A 17,494-nucleotide genomic window follows, 5' to 3' on the forward strand; every position below is an offset into this window, starting at 1 on the left:
GGGCCCTGGACTCTCTGCAGCAGGGGGACACTCTGGGGTGCCCTCTGGCTTCTCCCAACCTCCGTGAGCCCCAAAGGCAGCACAGCCTCCATGTGTGCACAGCCCGCCCTTCCTGCTCTCCTGCTGCACTGACTCCTGAGCTGGTACCTGTTAGGACAGAGTCTTAGCTTCTCTCTGTCGGGCTCTCACTCGTGGCCTCCTTGTGTTATGAGCAATGGGCTCCCTTTCTGTTATTGGCACCAACTGGTGTGACACCTGGACAGTCGCAGGAAGCTGCAACACTGCTCTCTGTGGGTCTGGGGGCAAGTTGGCTGGGTGCACTTCATCCTCTCCTGTTTGCCTGGTGCTTCTCTCGTGGCTCAGCTGGTAAAAAAATCTGCCTGCAGAGCAGGAGACCCTGGTTAGATCCCTGGGTTGGGAAGATCCCCTGGAGAAGGGAAAGGCTACCCACTCCAGTATTCTGGCCCGGAGAATCCCATGGACTGTATAGGCCCTGGGGTCACAAAGAGTCGGACAAGACTGCGCGACTTTCACTTTCACTTTCTTTCACAGACATTCTTGTTATGTAAACTTGCAACACCGAGACCTTTATAAATGTCACTATGCCAACAAATCTACACAAGTATCGTTCTCTCTTTACTAAGCATCTAATGATTTTTTAATTAACACTTTATATTTACCATGTCTCTACCATTCACATTTTCAAAAGTTGCCGAAATAGGGAGCCTTCGATGCTAGAAAAAGGACCCTGTAAACAAGTCTCCTCCACATTTAGAGTTTCGCTCCGGAAGGGATGACAACAGCCCCAGTGTTTGTATGAGAACCGGCCACACGTGGGACAAGGGGGTGACTCCAAACGAGAACAGAGCTTGACCGATCAGATCAGGTCAATAAAGGGGCCCAGAAGCGTGGCTGACCCAAAGCCACGAATAGTGAAAGTATTTTATGCGTCCAGTTGAAATATTTATTTTGAGTTTGCATTTGGTGAGTGTTTCTCATGCTGCTCCCCGTAAAGAGACTTATTGACTCCACTGTGGGCAAAGATGCTGGGTGTCACGGGCCCAAGAGGGTTCTGAGGATCCTCTGCAGGAGGGGAGAGGAGGCGGCAGCAACTGCCGTAGGGGGAGGCAGCTCTGGTCTCCTGGGAGGTGAGCGCGTCATTCGGAGTCGCTTGCACCCTGCCCTACCCTGCCCCGCCCCACATACCCCTGGACGTTTCTCTCATTCAGTGGAACGCTGGCAGACACAGTGTGGCCAAAGGCTTGGAAGGTGCCTGTGCTCTGGGGCTTGCTCCCTGGCCCATCTGTTATCACCAGCGGAAGAAGATGCTGAGTCAGCCCTGGTCCCAGGAGGAGGGTGAGAGATGCGTGGAGCCCAGCTAGAAATCTACGAACTCGCAGGTGTACGAAGGTAAGTAAATGCTTATTGTCAGATTTTTTGTGTTGGTTGTACAGTATTATTATGGCCAGTGGTGACTGACAGGCTTCCCAGGGAGCACTAGTGGTAAAGAACCCTCCTGCCAATGCAGGAGACCTAAGAGATGGGGGTTCAATCCCTGGGCTGAGAAGACCCACTGCAGGAGGGCATGGAAACCCACTCCAATATTCTTGCTTGGAGAATCCCATGCCTGGCAGGTTATGGTCCATAGGGCTGCAAAGAGTCGGACAGGACCGAAGGGACTCAGTCCACATGCATGGAGGTGACTGATAATATTTCCCCACCATGGAGTTTTCTCTGAAAACTATGCCAAGACACCTCGCTGTCTTCCTTTGCTCATTCTTTCATCACACCCTCTACCCCCTCTCCTTTGCTGCAGGGCTTTAGGTGCTGGGTAGGGAGGAGACACTACGGAGATGACCGACTTGATACCTCTGCTGCCGCGGGGAATGCACTCTCTTGCTGGGCCCTGGGCTCTGGGGGTGGAGGGCACCTAATAAGCCGGGAGGCAGAGCAGCTGAGCACTCAGGTATCACACGGGCTTCACTCCTGCTCCACCTAATGGCAGTGGGGACTTGAGTCAATTACTGGATATCTCTAAGCCCCAATTTTCTCATCCGCAGAATAGCGATAATTACACTAATCTTACAGGGCTTTTGTGAAGATTCAATGAGCCAAGGTAGATGTGGGTAAAACACTCGGCACAGCTCCTGGCCCTTGGAAACTGCTCAGTGTGACAGCTGGGAAATGATGGCAACAGAACACACTGCGTCCAGCCGGTGGGAGAGACGCAGATTGAGTGTGTCCACCTGCATGTTTGGTGGAGAAGGAGACTGCGACATCTGGAGCAGCTGACATTGTGGGTATTTTCATCTAAATGCTTCTTCATCTTCTACAGATTGTGAGTCCTTTCAGGTTTCATGGTGTGATGACAGCTATCTATCGCATGGAGCATTCAACTCCCAGGTGCATGGCCATGTGGATGAATCTCACAACTACTTTTCCATCCTGCACACATCATATTTCACAACAGGAGGCTGAAGCCAGCAAGTGTTTTCCCCCTCTGCTCTATGGGGCACAGTCAGCCTTGGTCAAAACTGCAATCCAGTCCAGCCCTGCTTCTCCAGATGAAATAAGAATAAACTTCTACAGAATGCCTATTTGTCACACACAAAATTGGAAAGCCAGATAAACACATGGTCGTCAGTGCATGAGCTTTATTTCTTAATGAGGGATCTGGCTTTGTTGTCTTGTTCAGTCGCTCAGTCACGTCTGACTCTGTGACCCCATGGACTGCAGCACGCCAGGCTTCCCTTTCCTTCTCTATCTCCTGGAGCTTGCTCAAACTCATATCCATTGAGTCAGTGATGCCGTCCAGCCATCTTGTCCTCTGTACCTCCCTTCTCCTCCTGTCCTCAATCTTTCTCAGGATCAGGGTCTTTTCCAATGAGTCGGCTCTTCATATCAGGTGGCCAAAGTATCGGAGTTTCAGCTGCAGTATCAGTCCTTCCAATGAATATTCAGGGTTGATTTCTTTTAGGATTGACTGGTTTGATCTCCTTGCTGTCCAAGGGACTTTCAAGAGTCTTTTCCAACACCAAAGTTCAAAAGGATCAATTCTTGGGCGCTTAGCCTTCTTTATGGTCTATGTGTTTAGCGCGTTTTGAAGAACTGTCTTGCTTCATGATGACACTAGTAATTGTTATAAACTCTCTGAGTGCCACATGTGAGAAGTGGAAAAATTGCTTAAAATCGCTGGATCTTTCTACCATTTCACTGATTCTTCTTGGTTTATCTGTGAGAAGAGGGAGCACAGTCTGCAGTTGCCCCCTAAAGATGATCTACTTTTCATCTTTGTTCATTATATAATGAGCCATTCAGTTTGACAGACAGTGATGGGATCTTCCAATACTGAAGGCAATCATTGTTCTGCAGGATAAAATGTTGACCTTGAGATGTTCTGTGACCTCACGTTCTGCCCAGAGTCTTGTGTCCTGGATGGGGTTTCCTAGGAAGCACATCTGAGATGGAGAAGCTCTGCGTGCAGACAGCTGATTGGGAAGCCCTTTGGGGACTCACACCTAAAGGGGGAGGAAGGCAGAAGGATTGGGCAGAATGGGGTGCTGGAGAGTTATGCAGTCACAACACAGGCCTCAGTGGATCCTGGGGGCAGGTCTGGAGCTGAGAAGGTCCTTTTCCTTGGTCCCATTGTCTGCAGCCATGGAAAGAAAAGACGTTTGCTCTTTGAAAGAAAAGTTATGAAAAACTTAGACAGCATATTAAAAAGCAGAGACTTCACTTTGCCAACAAAGGTCCGTGTAGTCAAAGCTATGGTTTTTCCATTAGTCATGTATGAGTGTGAGAGTTGGGCCATAAAGAAGGTTGAGCACCAAAGAATTGATGCCTTGAAACTGTGGTGCTGCTGCCAAGCTGCTAGAGAAGACTTTTGAGAGTCCCTTGGACAGCAAGGAGATCAAACCAGTCAATCCTAAAGGAAATCAATCCAGAATATTCACTGGAAGGACTGAAAGTGAAAAGTGAAGGTTGCTAAGTCGTGTCCGGCTCTGTGACACCATGGACTATACAGTCCATGGAATTCTCCAGGTCATGATACTGGAGTGGGGAGCCATTTCTTTCTCCAGTGGATCTTCTCAACTCAGGGATCCAACCAAGGTCTCCCGCATTGCAGGCAGATTCTTTACTAGCTGAGCCACGAGGGAAGCCCAAAGGACTGATGCTGAAGCTAAATCTCCAATACTTTGGCCACCTAATGCAAAGAACCAACTCACTGGAAAAGACCCTGATGCTGGGAAAGACTTAAGGCAGGAGGAGAAGGGGGCAACAGAGGATGAGATGGTTAGATGTTATCGCTGGCTCAATGGACATGAGTTTGAGCAAGCTCCAGGAGATGGTGAAGGACAGGGAAGCCTGGCATGCTGTAGTCCATGGGGTTGCAAAGAGTTGGACAGGACTTAAGGACTGAACAGCAACAAACACTTGGAGGAGAGGGCTGGGCCTTGGTCCTGCTTCACTGCGCAGTCATTGTTCACAGGCCATCCCTGGGAATGAGACATGATTTTGAATGAGGTGTCTTTTTTCAGCCAAAAGTAAGTTCCAAAGGTGGACTCTGCTGAGAGCTGCCAGCTGCCACTGTCACAGGAGTGACATGGCTGTTCCCTGTAACCTGGTGCGTTATGGCATGAGCATGACTCATATGCCACCTCCTAGAGGAGATCTTGGGGCCTCAAAGCCAGAGGAGAATTTCCTTGGAAAGGTCTAATAAGGTCTAGCTTCTGAGATGGGCCCAGGACCCTGAGAACTATTTAACACATCCCATACCCTGAGTTCAGGCTTCCCAGGGGGCACTAGTGGTGAAGAACCTGCCTGTCAACGCAGGAGACCTAAGAGACATGGGGGCAATCGTGGTGTCAGGTAGATCCCCTGGAGGAGGAAATGGCAACCCACTCCAGTATTCTTGCCTGGAGGATCCCAAGAACAGGGGAGTCTGGTGGGCTACAGTCCATAGTGTCGCACAGAGTCAGACAAGACTGAAGCAAATTAGCATGCAGCATGCACATACCCTGAGCAACCATGGAGACAGAGCACTAGTGGACAAGACAGCGTCCTGGACAGGCAGATGGAAACCGGACATGGAGAAATGTGAAAGGTCCACTCAGAGTGAAGTGATGGGACCAGAGCAGGGCGTCAGCCCCGGGGACAGGGGAGACAGAGAAACAAGTCAGCTGGGGGTTCTGGAGCCCTGGGCACAAAATACACCAAGTAGAGTAGATGGAAAGATGGGTGGAGGGAAAGCGGCTACAGCACTCACATGCCTGACTTACGGTTTGGGGTCCATGTGACTCCAAAGCAGGGCTGTTCAAGGTTTTGAACCTGGAAGACCATGACCCAAAAGGGCATTGGAGTGGCAAGAGTCATCAACTCAAGATGGTCCAAAGCTCTAGCAGTGTTCCAGTTAGGGACCAACACAAAATTTAAGCCTCCTCTTGAGTGTCATGAGGATAGTAAAATCCCAGACTCTGGTCTTGACAGCAAATGCCATTTTATTCAGTGTTTGCATTCTATCTTCTGATGTCATGAGGAATTAAATACCACACAGGTGCAGACTGCAGACATGTACTCCAGTCTCAAAAAAACAGACTCTGCAGCACTGGTAGAATGGCTGCTAAGCAGCTTTTGTTTTGGAGAAGGGTATTTTTTTCCCACTCTGAGTGCAGAAGAGAATATGATGAAAGCCAATGAGATGGGAAGATGTGTTCTCCACTCATCTTTGGACTGTGCAGCCAATATTGATGATGGTCATTAATTAACCAATTAAATCATTAATTTCTTGAGTCATTGGCAACAAGAAGCATAAAGATGTATATCTGCCAAAGTGAAAGTGAAAATGAAAGTGTTAGTCACTCAGGCATGTCTGACTCTTTACAACCCCATGGACTGTAGCCCATCAGGCTCCTCTGACCATGGAATTCTCCAGACCAGAAAACTGGAGTGGGTAGCCATTCACTTTTCCAGGGGATCTTCCTGAACCAGGGATTCAACCTGGGTCTCCTGCATTCCAGGCAGATTTTTTATCATTTGAGCCACCAGGTAAGCCCAAATGATTTGCAATCTCAGTGAAGATAATAATTCAGCAATTGAATACAAAGAAATTCCATTAATTTGTTTTAACTTACCAAAGCAGTTAATTAGAAAGTAGAATAATTAGTCAGAAATCGATACTAATCAAAGTATGAGTTGCAGTGAGAAAGATGCCCAAGGAAGCACATGACAAAGTCATTGCCAAAAGACAAATTGTTGATAAAACTAAGTAATCTAGTTTCTAATATATTTTATGGCAAAAGAGGGATTCTCACCCTTTAATCTCATACAAATTCCAGGAAGAATAATAATGATTGGAAAGCACCTTTCAAAATATAATGCAAATTTCTATTTAAATGCTTGAAAACAAAGACAACAATCACTTATTTAATAGTAAAACTTTAAACCATTGGTGTGTGTGTGCTTGGTTGGTGAGTCGTGTCCGACTCTGTGCAACCTTACAGACTGTAGCCCACCAGGCTTCTCTGTCCATGGAATTCTCCAGGGAAGAATGCTGGAGTGGGTAGGTAGCCATTTCCTACTCCAGGAGATCTTTCCAAACCAGGGACTAAACTCCAATCTCTTGTGTCTCCTGCACTCACAGGTGAGTTCTTTACCACTGAGCCACCTGGGAAGCATTAAAGAAATAAAGTTATCCACTAAATTAACTTCGATTGCATACCCTTTATACACTAAAGCCTGCCTGCACTGTGAGAGGAAGTTACTGAATTGCATGCAGTGCTGCCTGAGGATCTTAGGGTTTCAGCCTCTCCCAATGATAGCTTACAGTGAACAATGTCAGATTTGTGATCTCTGAAGAAAAAGATTTAGCTTCGGGACCAGGGACAAGGGACCAGGCTTGATCACTCAAGAGCTTTTGTGTAGCAGAGTTTTATTAAAATAAGAAAGAGACAGGGAAAGCTTCTGACACAGATATCAGAAGGGGGAGAGTGCCCCCTCGCTAGTGTTAGCAAGGGAGTTATATACTTTTAACAGACCCACTCCCACAACACACACCTTAAATTAACAAGATTAGAACTAACAATAGAAAGGTCTGACCAGACCCAGTAGAAAAAAAACGTTTGTCCTTTTCTCCTCCTCAAGAGCCTCAGACCCCTTTCTCCTCCTCGGGACCCTGGACTTCTTATCAACCTACCTAGTAATTGACTCTCATCAGGACCCTGGTTACAAAGAGATAGCACAGGATTCTACCAGCCCAACCACAGGGGACTGATCAGCTTGGGACAAAACCCACAACCCAAAACCCAAAACCCAATTCTAGGTGGAAGCAGAAGCAGGCAGGAACTGGAGGGACCTCCAGCCCGAAAAGGAGAAACCTATATTTCTGGGGTTAAAAAGTCTGTGACCCTCTGAGACAGCTGTGTCACAGACTGAAAGAAGATGAGAACTTCCCTGAGTCAGGAAAAATGGAAGCCTTAAAATTAAAAATGAAGACACATTTTAAATTTATCTCTCCCTACTCTTTTCCCTTCAGTAACCAAAAGATTGTTTTCTATGCCTGTGAATCTTTTCTGCTTTGTAAAGAAGTTCATTGGCTCAGGATCACTTTTTTTTTTTTAGAGATCACAAATAAGTGATATCATATGATATTTGTCTTTCTCTGTACAGATATACACACTATAAATAAAATAGATAAACAACAAGGACCTACAGTGTAGCATAGGGAACTATATTCAATATCTTATAATAAACTGTATTCAATATCTTAAATAAACTATAATGGAAAAGAATCTGAAAAAGAACATATATGTATAAAAGAATCACTTTGCTGTACCCTGAAACTAACAACATTGTAAATCAACTATACTCTAGTAAAAAATTAAAAAAAATAGAAAATAAATACATATTTTTACAACATAAAATTTTTTTAAAGTTTGTAAATCCTGTGATATCGTACACTGAATAAATAGAAACAAGCTTGAGTTAACCAACATCTGGGTTATAAATCTTTGTACCTTCTGTCGACTAAAAAAAAGATGTACAACTTGAGAGTTGTGAGTTAAGTTTTATTTGGGGCAAAATGAGGACTGCAGCCTGGGAGGCATCATCTCAGTTGGCTCTGAGAGATTGCTCCAAAGTGGCAGTGGGGGACCGTCAATATATAAGGTTTTGGTGAAGGGGGAGTTCAGTGCCACGAAGCACTCAATTTACCAAAGGTTTTTGTTAGTCATGAGGGTCTGATGTCACCATGAAGGGATTTAGTGCTTCTCTAGGTATGAAGAGATGGAAGGATTGAGATCATAAAATCTGTTTCTAAAAACATCCAACTACCCAAAGAGCTGTGCCGCCAGATTCCCTGGAGCACAGAGGGCCTCACTCCACCCTGAACTCCCTCAGGGGTTGTTAAAGGTCAGCAGCTATAGCAGCGTGGGGTTCAATCTCTGCAAAGGCAGATGGCAAGCGCCTATGTTGTTCAGTCACTGGCTCTTGGTAAGTGCCAATTTGTAGTTGACACTTCCCAACATGGCTTCCTGTATCCCCGTGAGATAGAATTTCTATCCGCAGCATAAACGTGAGGAAGCTGAAGCAAGAGACGGCAGCGTAGTTCTCCAGACGCAGAGCCGAGATGCACACCCTCCCGGCTGAGCTTCAGGGTTTGCATGTGCGTATGTGCACAATCGTGTTTGATTCTTTTCGACCCTACGAACTATAGTCCGCCAGGCTATCTGTCCATGGGATTCTCCAGGCGAGAATACTGGAGCGGGCTGCCATTTCCTCTTCCAAAGGATCTTCCCGACCCAGGGATCTAACCTGCGTCTCCTGCATCTCCTGCATTGGCAGGCGGATTCTTTACCACTGAGCCACTGGGGAAATCTTAAAATAGCATGATGAGCTTTATAAATCAAACAGCGCAAAAGACAAATGGGTGAAGATCTGAATCGCAAATCCAGAGGAGAGCAAATCTAAATGATTTATAAGCCTATGAAAAGATCAAATTCACCAACCTTAGGGGAATGCAAATTAGCTTAGAAAGCAACTGCCACTTTATCCACATCTGACATCAAAACCCAACAAAGAACCAGGGACCCACTGCTGGGGCAGGTGTAGAGAGAATGTGAGAAGGGGCGTTTCTGATGGGCTATGAAGTGCGCCCTTCTTTGTCGAGGGCTGTTACAGTTCACAAACTAGTATCTGTCGCCTGGAAATCCATTTCCCAGATGTGAACACAGGAGTTTTGCAGGCATAGATGGACAAATGTATTATTTTGAGGTGGCAAATCTGATCAGCATACAATTAATTGCCCATTGGTAGGGGAATTGCTGAATGGTTGAATAATTCCTGACGTATGCACTGCGTAAGTTGGGCTACTGAATGCACTAACAGCTACATCAGATGAGTTGGGAAGATTTCTGCAAAGTACTGTGCAGGTAGGATGATGAGCTGCAGAGAAACTTGTATGTTTTAATTTCTGTAAACAAGTGATGCATATTTTCTATGTGTTCATGTAACTGCCTTGCTCTGAATGAAGTGTTGCAACCTGATTCCTCATCAGGAATTCCTCATCAGGTAGGAATAGAGAGAGGGTTTCCATAATTGGGGAGGGGGGAAGAATAAGGAAAGAAGAGAAAAAGACTGTCCTTTAAATTAGGATAATAGTACAATCCAGGGCTTCCCTGGTGGCTTAGATGGTAAAAAATCTGCCTGCAATGCAGGAGACCTGGGTTCAATCCCTGACTTGGGAAGATCTCCTGGAAGAGGGTATGGCAACCCACTCCAGTATTCTTGCCTGGAGAATCCCATGGACAGAGGAGACTAGCGGGTTACGGCTCATAGGGTCTCACAGAGTCAGACACGACTGAAGCAACTTAGCACGCAAGCATGCATGGTCATAGAACGTAGATATTTTTTAAGCTGTTATTTTTGTAATAACAGAAGCTCGAGCTAGAAAGTTGTGGAAGGCTATGACTCATGAAAAAGTACATTTTGCTGCAAGTCATCCTCTCTTTGTTCTGTGCACCTGTGTTCCAAATTTCTGATTTCTTGTGCTCCCAGAGGGCAGCCGTCTCTGAAATCTGGGCAAAGCAAGAAGAACTCTTGGTGTCACAGCCCAGGAGACCCCTGGCACTCTGGCAGACTCCTTCCAGAGAAGGACAACTCGACAAGACAACCATCTGCTCCCGCAGCTCCTGGTGGGTCTGCAGGACAGTGCCCATTGATGGGACCCCAGCCCACTAGATGATGACGCTTCTCACTGCTTGCGTCTTGGTGGGGCCAGGGTTGCGGGGAGAGGTTCCCTCCCTCCCGGGCACCAGTGCCCTTCAGATTCACCAAGACCATCAGTCTGAGCTGCATCTTCATGCCTGTCTGTCTGTAACTCTTCAGCCTCTGAGAACAAGCCCACACACAATCTTTCAAGGTCAGGTATTGATTTTCAGTCTAAACAGTAAATCCATATTGAAGAAGAAACGGCGCCTTATTAATCAGGCCTCCCCCAGCTCTTCCCATGTCTACTGGAATAATAAAGTCATCATGCTATGCTTGCTTTCTGCCTCCTGTATTGTCCAGTAAGGCCCGGCTGAATTCTCTAATGACGCAGAGTTCCTCTCCTGGAGGGCCGGGAGCAGTGGGTCTGAGGCAGGGGGTATGGAATTCAACCTGTAACATGTCATGTACATGGGTTATTTTCTTAAATTAAAAAAAATATATATTTTTACAGCTAGATTTCCTTTTCAATTGGCATATGTTCAACATGTCACTTAACATACAGGAGACTTTGACCACAAGTGCTTGTGCTCACCTACGTGCATGCACATACACACTCACATTCTTATATACTCACACTCGAGTGCAATGCACGGACATATATGTTTGCACCCACGCCTGCCCCTTACCTGGAATGTCACTTCTCATTCCAGACACAGGAACCCGTCCCTAGGCTACTGGGTGAATGCTGACCTCAACACCCAAACTGACTTCTCCTGATCCACTCCCGGGAGTGACAGATGACGTAGCCAACTGTTTCCACTGGTCTCCTGTGTGCTGTGCTGTGCTAAGTCACTTCAGTCATCTCTGACTCTTTGCAACCCCATGACTTGTAGCCCTCCAGGCTCCTCTGCCCATGGGATTCTCCAGGCCAGAATACTGGAGTGGGTAGCCTTTCCCTTCTCCAGAGGATCTTCCCAACCCAGGGATCGAACGCAGGTCTCCTGCATTGCAGGCAGATTCTTTACCTCTGAGCCATGAGGGAAGCCCCACCACTTGACTCCTAGCCACGGTTTTCTTCGAAACAGAAGCATCCCCATCCCCCTAGGAATGCCTATATCTCCCATGTTGTTAACAGGTGGTGGAGCAACCGCCTGCTGTAAATCAAGCACAGATGGAAGCTCATGGTTCAGAATTGCTGCCCGGAGCATAAAGGGGCTTGTGTTCACGTAATCTGGCGCTTTATATTTTGCATGCGGGGCTGCTGATGGAAACCTGTTTGGGGGTTTCCACTCTAAAGACCGACGGGACTTCTGCTTTCAAAATAAAGGAGAAGCTAGCTGCCTTCAAACTTTCCTTCTGCTGCCTCTGGGGAACCCTGTGATTTGCATTTCAGATGTAAATTCATGTAAATCAGCACTTATTTTTCGGAAGAAATTTGACCATTGAGAGCAATCTGGAGTTGTTCTCCGATGCCAGTATGCATTCGATCCCCGTATAATTTCTCAGCACATGGATTAAACCCGCAATAAGCGTGGTGCAATTGTGACTGGGCATGCAAGACAATCAACCCTTATTTTGCAGCAAGGACAGGAAAATCTAATTATAACGCCTTTTCCAGCCTGTGAGACAAAGCAAGGCTTGATGCCAGCTAATTAATTGGCTGGAGTGGGGGCCATCCAGGACCCTCCCTTATTGGGTCAGTTATACTCTTTTAGCTTTCAGTGCAAAGACTGCATCTCACCCAAGGCCAGTTTATTGCCAGTCAATGACTTCAGTTTCAGCAAAGCAAAAGAATGCACAAAAAATCAACCCAAATTAATCACCCCGTCATGAGAAGAACTTCCTATTAATACCTGGCTGTGTTCTTGTGAACGATGGATGTATTATTCTGCTAACCGCATCTGAATAAGTTGGAAAGCCCTGAGCAGAAGACTTCATAAAGGAATGGCCTGCTATGCTCAAGGCTTTGGAAAAATGGATGGCAGCAGAACTCACCATGTTGCAGCTCTTCTTGGGTGTTAAGAAAACGAAGAAAAGGTGGGGAAGGTGCTTCTGAAGACGGCAGAGCATGGGCTATCTAAGGACACACACTCTGTGTCATCACAGAGATTAGATAAATTTCAGGAAAAACGTCACTGAGCCTGAAATAGAACAATACGTCACTGGAGAAAACCAGTCTGTGAGGCAGGATATCAACATACACTGAGCTCAAAGAGGTTGTTGTATGTTTCATAAGGAACGCTTGATGGGAGGTGATGGAAGGCATCCTGAACAAGATGCAGGATGCTTGGAGAGAGGCTGTGGTCCTTGGTGCACCATGAGAGGAATCAGCTAGGCAGCATCTCACGTGGTCCCGCTGGGGTGAGTGGATCTGAGAGTTGACGACACACACTCTCTTGATAATAACAGGAGAAATCATGGAAATGATTGCCGAAAGAATCTAGACTTTTTTTTCAATCCTTATAATTCTTGTAAATCCATTATTCTTTTTAAACTACTTTTGAAATATGAGGGGATAGTTTTTGCTGGCGTTTCACTTTCCTGTTCTTTTTTAGGAGATTTGGGGGGCAGGGTTTGAAGTGGAGAGTGCCCTGACACCTCCAACTATTGTTCTGTCTCCAGGTCTCAGTGTGGCAGCCGGCAGGCTTCCCTGGGTGTGCCAACAGCTGCTGTTGCCTCTGCGGGGACCCCACCAGCATCTCTCACTCAGGCCAAGAGTCAGATGGGCGGGAGGGGTCCGGGGGAGATTAATTAGCAGGAGGAGCCAGCTCATTAGTGGTGAGGGGGTGTCTGCTGGGAAGCTAACAAGGAAGCGACAAGGGGAATTAGTGACAAATTGGTATTAAAACGCAGATAGAAAGGCCTCTGCTAAATCATTATGCTCATTCCCATAATGAGAGACCAATAAATAGAGGCGTCCCACCAGAGTCTGCAAATTGCGTGCAGGGGTGATTGGGGGGGGTCCTGCAGAGAGCAGTGACAGTGCTTCAGGGCTTGCAAAACTGTGAATCAGAGAAGAGGGAAAAGGATGATTTAGTCAAGTGATGTAATAACCGTTTTCAAGAATCAAAAGGGCTGTTATGCTGAGGAGGGTGACCAGCTGTCCCCTCTCTCCAGTGAGGCTGGAACAAAGGCCTCGAGTTGACAGGGAAGGGCAGAGTGGGGGACCGGGTGGGGAGTGGGGGAAGGGGGCCAGGGGGCGGGGTGAGGGGGCAGTCCAGACCTCCCCACATCCCATTCTAGATGAAGCCTCCCCACAACCTTGAGATTCTCACTTGTGTTTCTGCCTCCTTCCTTCCCCACTTCCAAGACCACGGCCAGTTCAACTCACCCACCTTGTTGCCACCAGCCAGACCCACCCCTGGCACATGCTTCCAAGTAATTCGGTAATAATGCCAGCAGCCCAACTAAAACCAAGCAAAGACTTTGATTCTACTTTAAAAAAAATGCCATCATAGACCCATTCTCAGAATCTCTTTTGAAGCAGCAAGCGTGGAGTTCTCTGATTCTAGAGGGGATGGCTACTGACTATATTAGGAATAATCTCTCTCTAATCTTTTGAGAGCAGAGGCTGTAAATTCAGTTCGTGTAATGCCGCAAAGTCTGCCTCAGAGATTGTTATCAGCGGAGAATTCCTCCCGGGTTCTCGATGGCTATCACTCTGTGATGGTACTTGTCTTGTATTAATATTTCTTGCCTCAGAGCAATATAATGGAAGCTGAAACTCCACTTATTGAACCTCTGCTAAGATGGGCAGAGAGTAAATAGAGCCACTGCTTGCTTTCCGTGCCAAATCCTCATATAAATCTGAGTTCATCTCTTCTCTGATTTCATAGGTATTCATCATGAACATCACCAGAACCGGGCAATGATTAATCTTCCCAGCAGTTACCAGGCATCATTGTGCTTGCTTAACGGGAGCAATCAGTGGCTTAATCACTGAGCTTTGTGCAATTAGATGATACAGATGACACCCTACCTGGCTAAATGTTTCTTTTGCTGGAGATCATTTTGTTTGTTTCCATGGAAAAGTTGCAGCTGCGGGCTGGGCCCAGGTCGCCAGTGGTCCAGGGCTCTGGCCAACAGGCAGGGATGAGCAGGTCCCTGGGCCAGGCAGCGGCCTGCAGAGCTCCAGCGTGCAGCTGGTCGGAGCGCCTGGACGCATTGGTGAAGAAGGCCAAGGATGTTGGCCTTCCTCAAGGGGACGCCGGAGCAGCCCCAGTGTGGCTTCAGCAACGTATTGCTGCACATCCTGTGACTACTCAGCCTACAACATGCTAGGCCACCCCCAGCTTCAGTGAGGCATTAAAGGCTACTCCAACTGGCCCACCATCCTGCAGGTGTACCTCCACGGCGAGTTCGTGGGGGGCTCTGACATTCTCCTGCAGATGCACCAAATCGGGGACCTGGTGGAAGAACTGAAAAAGCTAGGCATCCGCTCCACCCTCTTAGATGAAACAAGACCAGGACTCAGAGTGAGGGAGGGTGGCCCAGGCGAGGAGCTGCTGATGTCAGGGTCTCCCCTCCAGAGAAGCCTTACCCATTCTGGTTTCCACTCTTCAGATGACTGTTTGCACTGGTTCCTCCAGTTTGTAAGCAGATGGGTGATTTTAGCGAGTCTGGTGTTTGGGCAAGGGATATCCCATTGTGAACATCATTGTATTACAAACAAGGTCGTATTACAAGATTGTTGTCAACAAAATTCCTTCTTGTGTTGTCCTTTGCTCTTTGCTTGATTCAGGAGTAAATCTCAGAGCTTTTGAATCCTTGTTATTATTCACAGGTCCTCCTCAAATATGTCAGTCTGCAAAGATAATATAAACCCCCCTCCCCAGTTTTTTTTGTAACTTGTTCTGTTAGGGAAAATGATGGACAAGGAAGAAAATAAGATAACCAGATTTTTTTGGTTTTTTGAAAAAAATAAACCACCAAGCTGGGGGGAAAAAAGAGAAAATTTGCAAAGTCTAGGATGGTGTGGCATCTGGGGAGTAGTGACCTGGGGATGCTATAATCAGGTTGATATCTCTTCTTGACATCAGCCCAAGAACTGAGATTAAAAGATCATGGCCCCACTTTAACCTCTGCATCTTAAATAGAATGCACACTTGCATCTTACAGGTTTGTCCAGGAAAAACACTTTGGCCAATTTTTTAAAAAATAACATATAAGTCACAGGGACTTCCCAGATGTAGTAAAGAATCTGTCTGTCAATGAAGGAATTGCAAGAGACATGGCTTTGACCCCTGGGTCGGGAAGATCCCCTGGAGGAGGAAATGGCAGCCCACTCCAGTACTCTTGCCTGGAGAATCCTATGGACAGAGGAGCTTGGTGGCCTACTGCCCATGGGGCTGCAAAGAGTCGGATACAACTGAGCAACTGAGCACATAGTGTACCTATCATGAAATTCAACACGTGAGAGCGTTGTTCCAGTGGTTTTTAGAATGCTCACAATGCTGTGCAAACATAATTCCAGAACACTTTCACCACTCCAAAAAGAAACCCTGTACCGCAGCAGTCTTCCCCTCCCTCCCCAGCCCCTGGCAACCCCTAATTGATGCTATAGATCTACCTGTTCTGGGTATTTCATATTAACATACATGCAGTCATATAATGTATAACCTTTTGTGTCTGGCATCTTTCATTTAGCATATTTTTGAGCTTCAAGCCTTCATTTCTTTTTATGGTTGAATAATATTCCATCTTACGGAATGTTATACATATTCCGGAATATTTTGTTTATCCACACAATCAACTGATGGACATTTGGGTTGTTTCCACTCCTTGCCGTTGTTTGTTTGTTGTAAGTAGTATTACTTTGAATTTATGTATTCAAGTTTTGTGTGAACATGTGTTTTCAGTTCTTTTATGTATTTGCCTATGAATGGATTTCCTGGGTGATATGGTAATTTTATGTTAAATTTTAGAAGACCTGTCAAGTGCTTTCCACAGTGGGTTCATTGTTTTATACTCTTGGCAGAAATGATGAGGATTCCTATTTTTCCATATCCTTGCCAACTCGTGATTTTCTCCTTTACAGATTAAAGCCAGCCTGAGTGGGTGTGAAGCAGTATGTCCCTGTGGTGACTACTAATGGTGTTGAACCTCTTTTTATGTACTTGTGTATGTTCTCCGGGAAAATATCTATTCAAATTCTTTGCCCATATTTTAATTGGACTATTTATCTTTTTTAATGTTGAGTTTTAAAATGCTTTTATATGCAGGGAGATCTCATTTTATTGTTCTTTCACTTTATTGTGCTTCACAGATATTGTGGTTTTTACATATTGAAGGTAGTGGCAACCCCATGTTGTTAGATGATATTTAACATCTTTTAGCAATAAAGGGTTTTTTTTTTTGTAAACTCATTTGGCTGCACTGAGTCTTAGTTGCAGCATGAGAGATCTTTAATTGTGGCATGTGGGATCTATTTCCCTAACCAGGGATCAAACCCAGGTACCCTGCATTGGGATCTCAGAGTCTTAACCACTGGGCCACCAGGGAAGTCCCAATAAAGTATTTTTTGATTAAGACATATATATTATTTTTTAGACATAATGCTATTGTACACAAACTATAATGTAAATATAGTTTTTATATGCACTATGTTGTTGTTCAGTTGCTCAGTTGTGTCTGACTCTGCGACCCCATGGACTATAGCACGCCAGGCTTCCCTGTCCTTCACTATCTCCTGGAGTTCACTCAAACTCATTCATTGAGTTCACTCATTGAGTTGGTGATGTTATCTAACTATCTCATCCTCTGCCTCCCCCTTCTTCTTTTGCCTTTAATCTTTCCCAGCATCAGGGTCTTTTCCAATAAGTCAACTTTTCACATCAAGTGGCCAGAGTATTGGAGCTTCAGCTTCAGCATGAGTCCCTCTGTTGAATATTCACACAATGAATATTATATGCACTGGGCAGCCATAACACTTGTGTAACTCACTTTATCTCTATATTAACCTTGCTGCAGTGATCTGGAAATGAACTCATAATATCTCTGGGGTCTCCTTGTATTTTAGATACAAGATTCATACCAGGTCCATGATTTTCAAACACTTCCCCCATTCTCTAGATTGTCCTTTTACTTCCTTGAGTGCTTCTTTAATACATATAGTTTTTAATTTTGATGAACTTTTTGGTCAACTTTACTCAAAAGCCTTGGGTCAGTGTTTCTGAACTTGTTTTCAGTATCATCCCACTAAGGAGAAAGTTCTAATTTAATTTGATGAGATACATTAAAAGTAGGAACAGATTTTTGCTAAACAGCTTTCATCTTTGAAGAGCCACCAGCC

The 17,494-nt window shown here is 45.8% G+C and overlaps 1 long non-coding RNA gene across 1 annotated transcript in view; it reads left to right on the forward strand.

Annotated features, from left to right (window-relative positions):
- LOC145519058 (uncharacterized) overlaps window positions 1-2,645 on the forward strand; it is a 53,119-nt gene extending 50,474 nt beyond the window's left edge. Inside the window, exons 4-5 of the long non-coding RNA XR_014063498.1 lie at window positions 1,230-1,410; window positions 2,089-2,645. This is a non-coding gene — a long non-coding RNA (uncharacterized LOC145519058). The remainder of the gene's footprint in view (window positions 1-1,229; window positions 1,411-2,088) is intronic.
- The last annotated feature ends 14,849 nt before the right edge of the window (window positions 2,646-17,494 follow it).

This window comes from Giraffa tippelskirchi, chromosome 8 (assembly GCF_054371585.1).
Source record: "Giraffa tippelskirchi isolate mGirTip1 chromosome 8, T2T-mGirTip1v1.2.pri, whole genome shotgun sequence".
Lineage (NCBI taxonomy): Eukaryota > Metazoa > Chordata > Mammalia > Artiodactyla > Giraffidae > Giraffa > Giraffa tippelskirchi.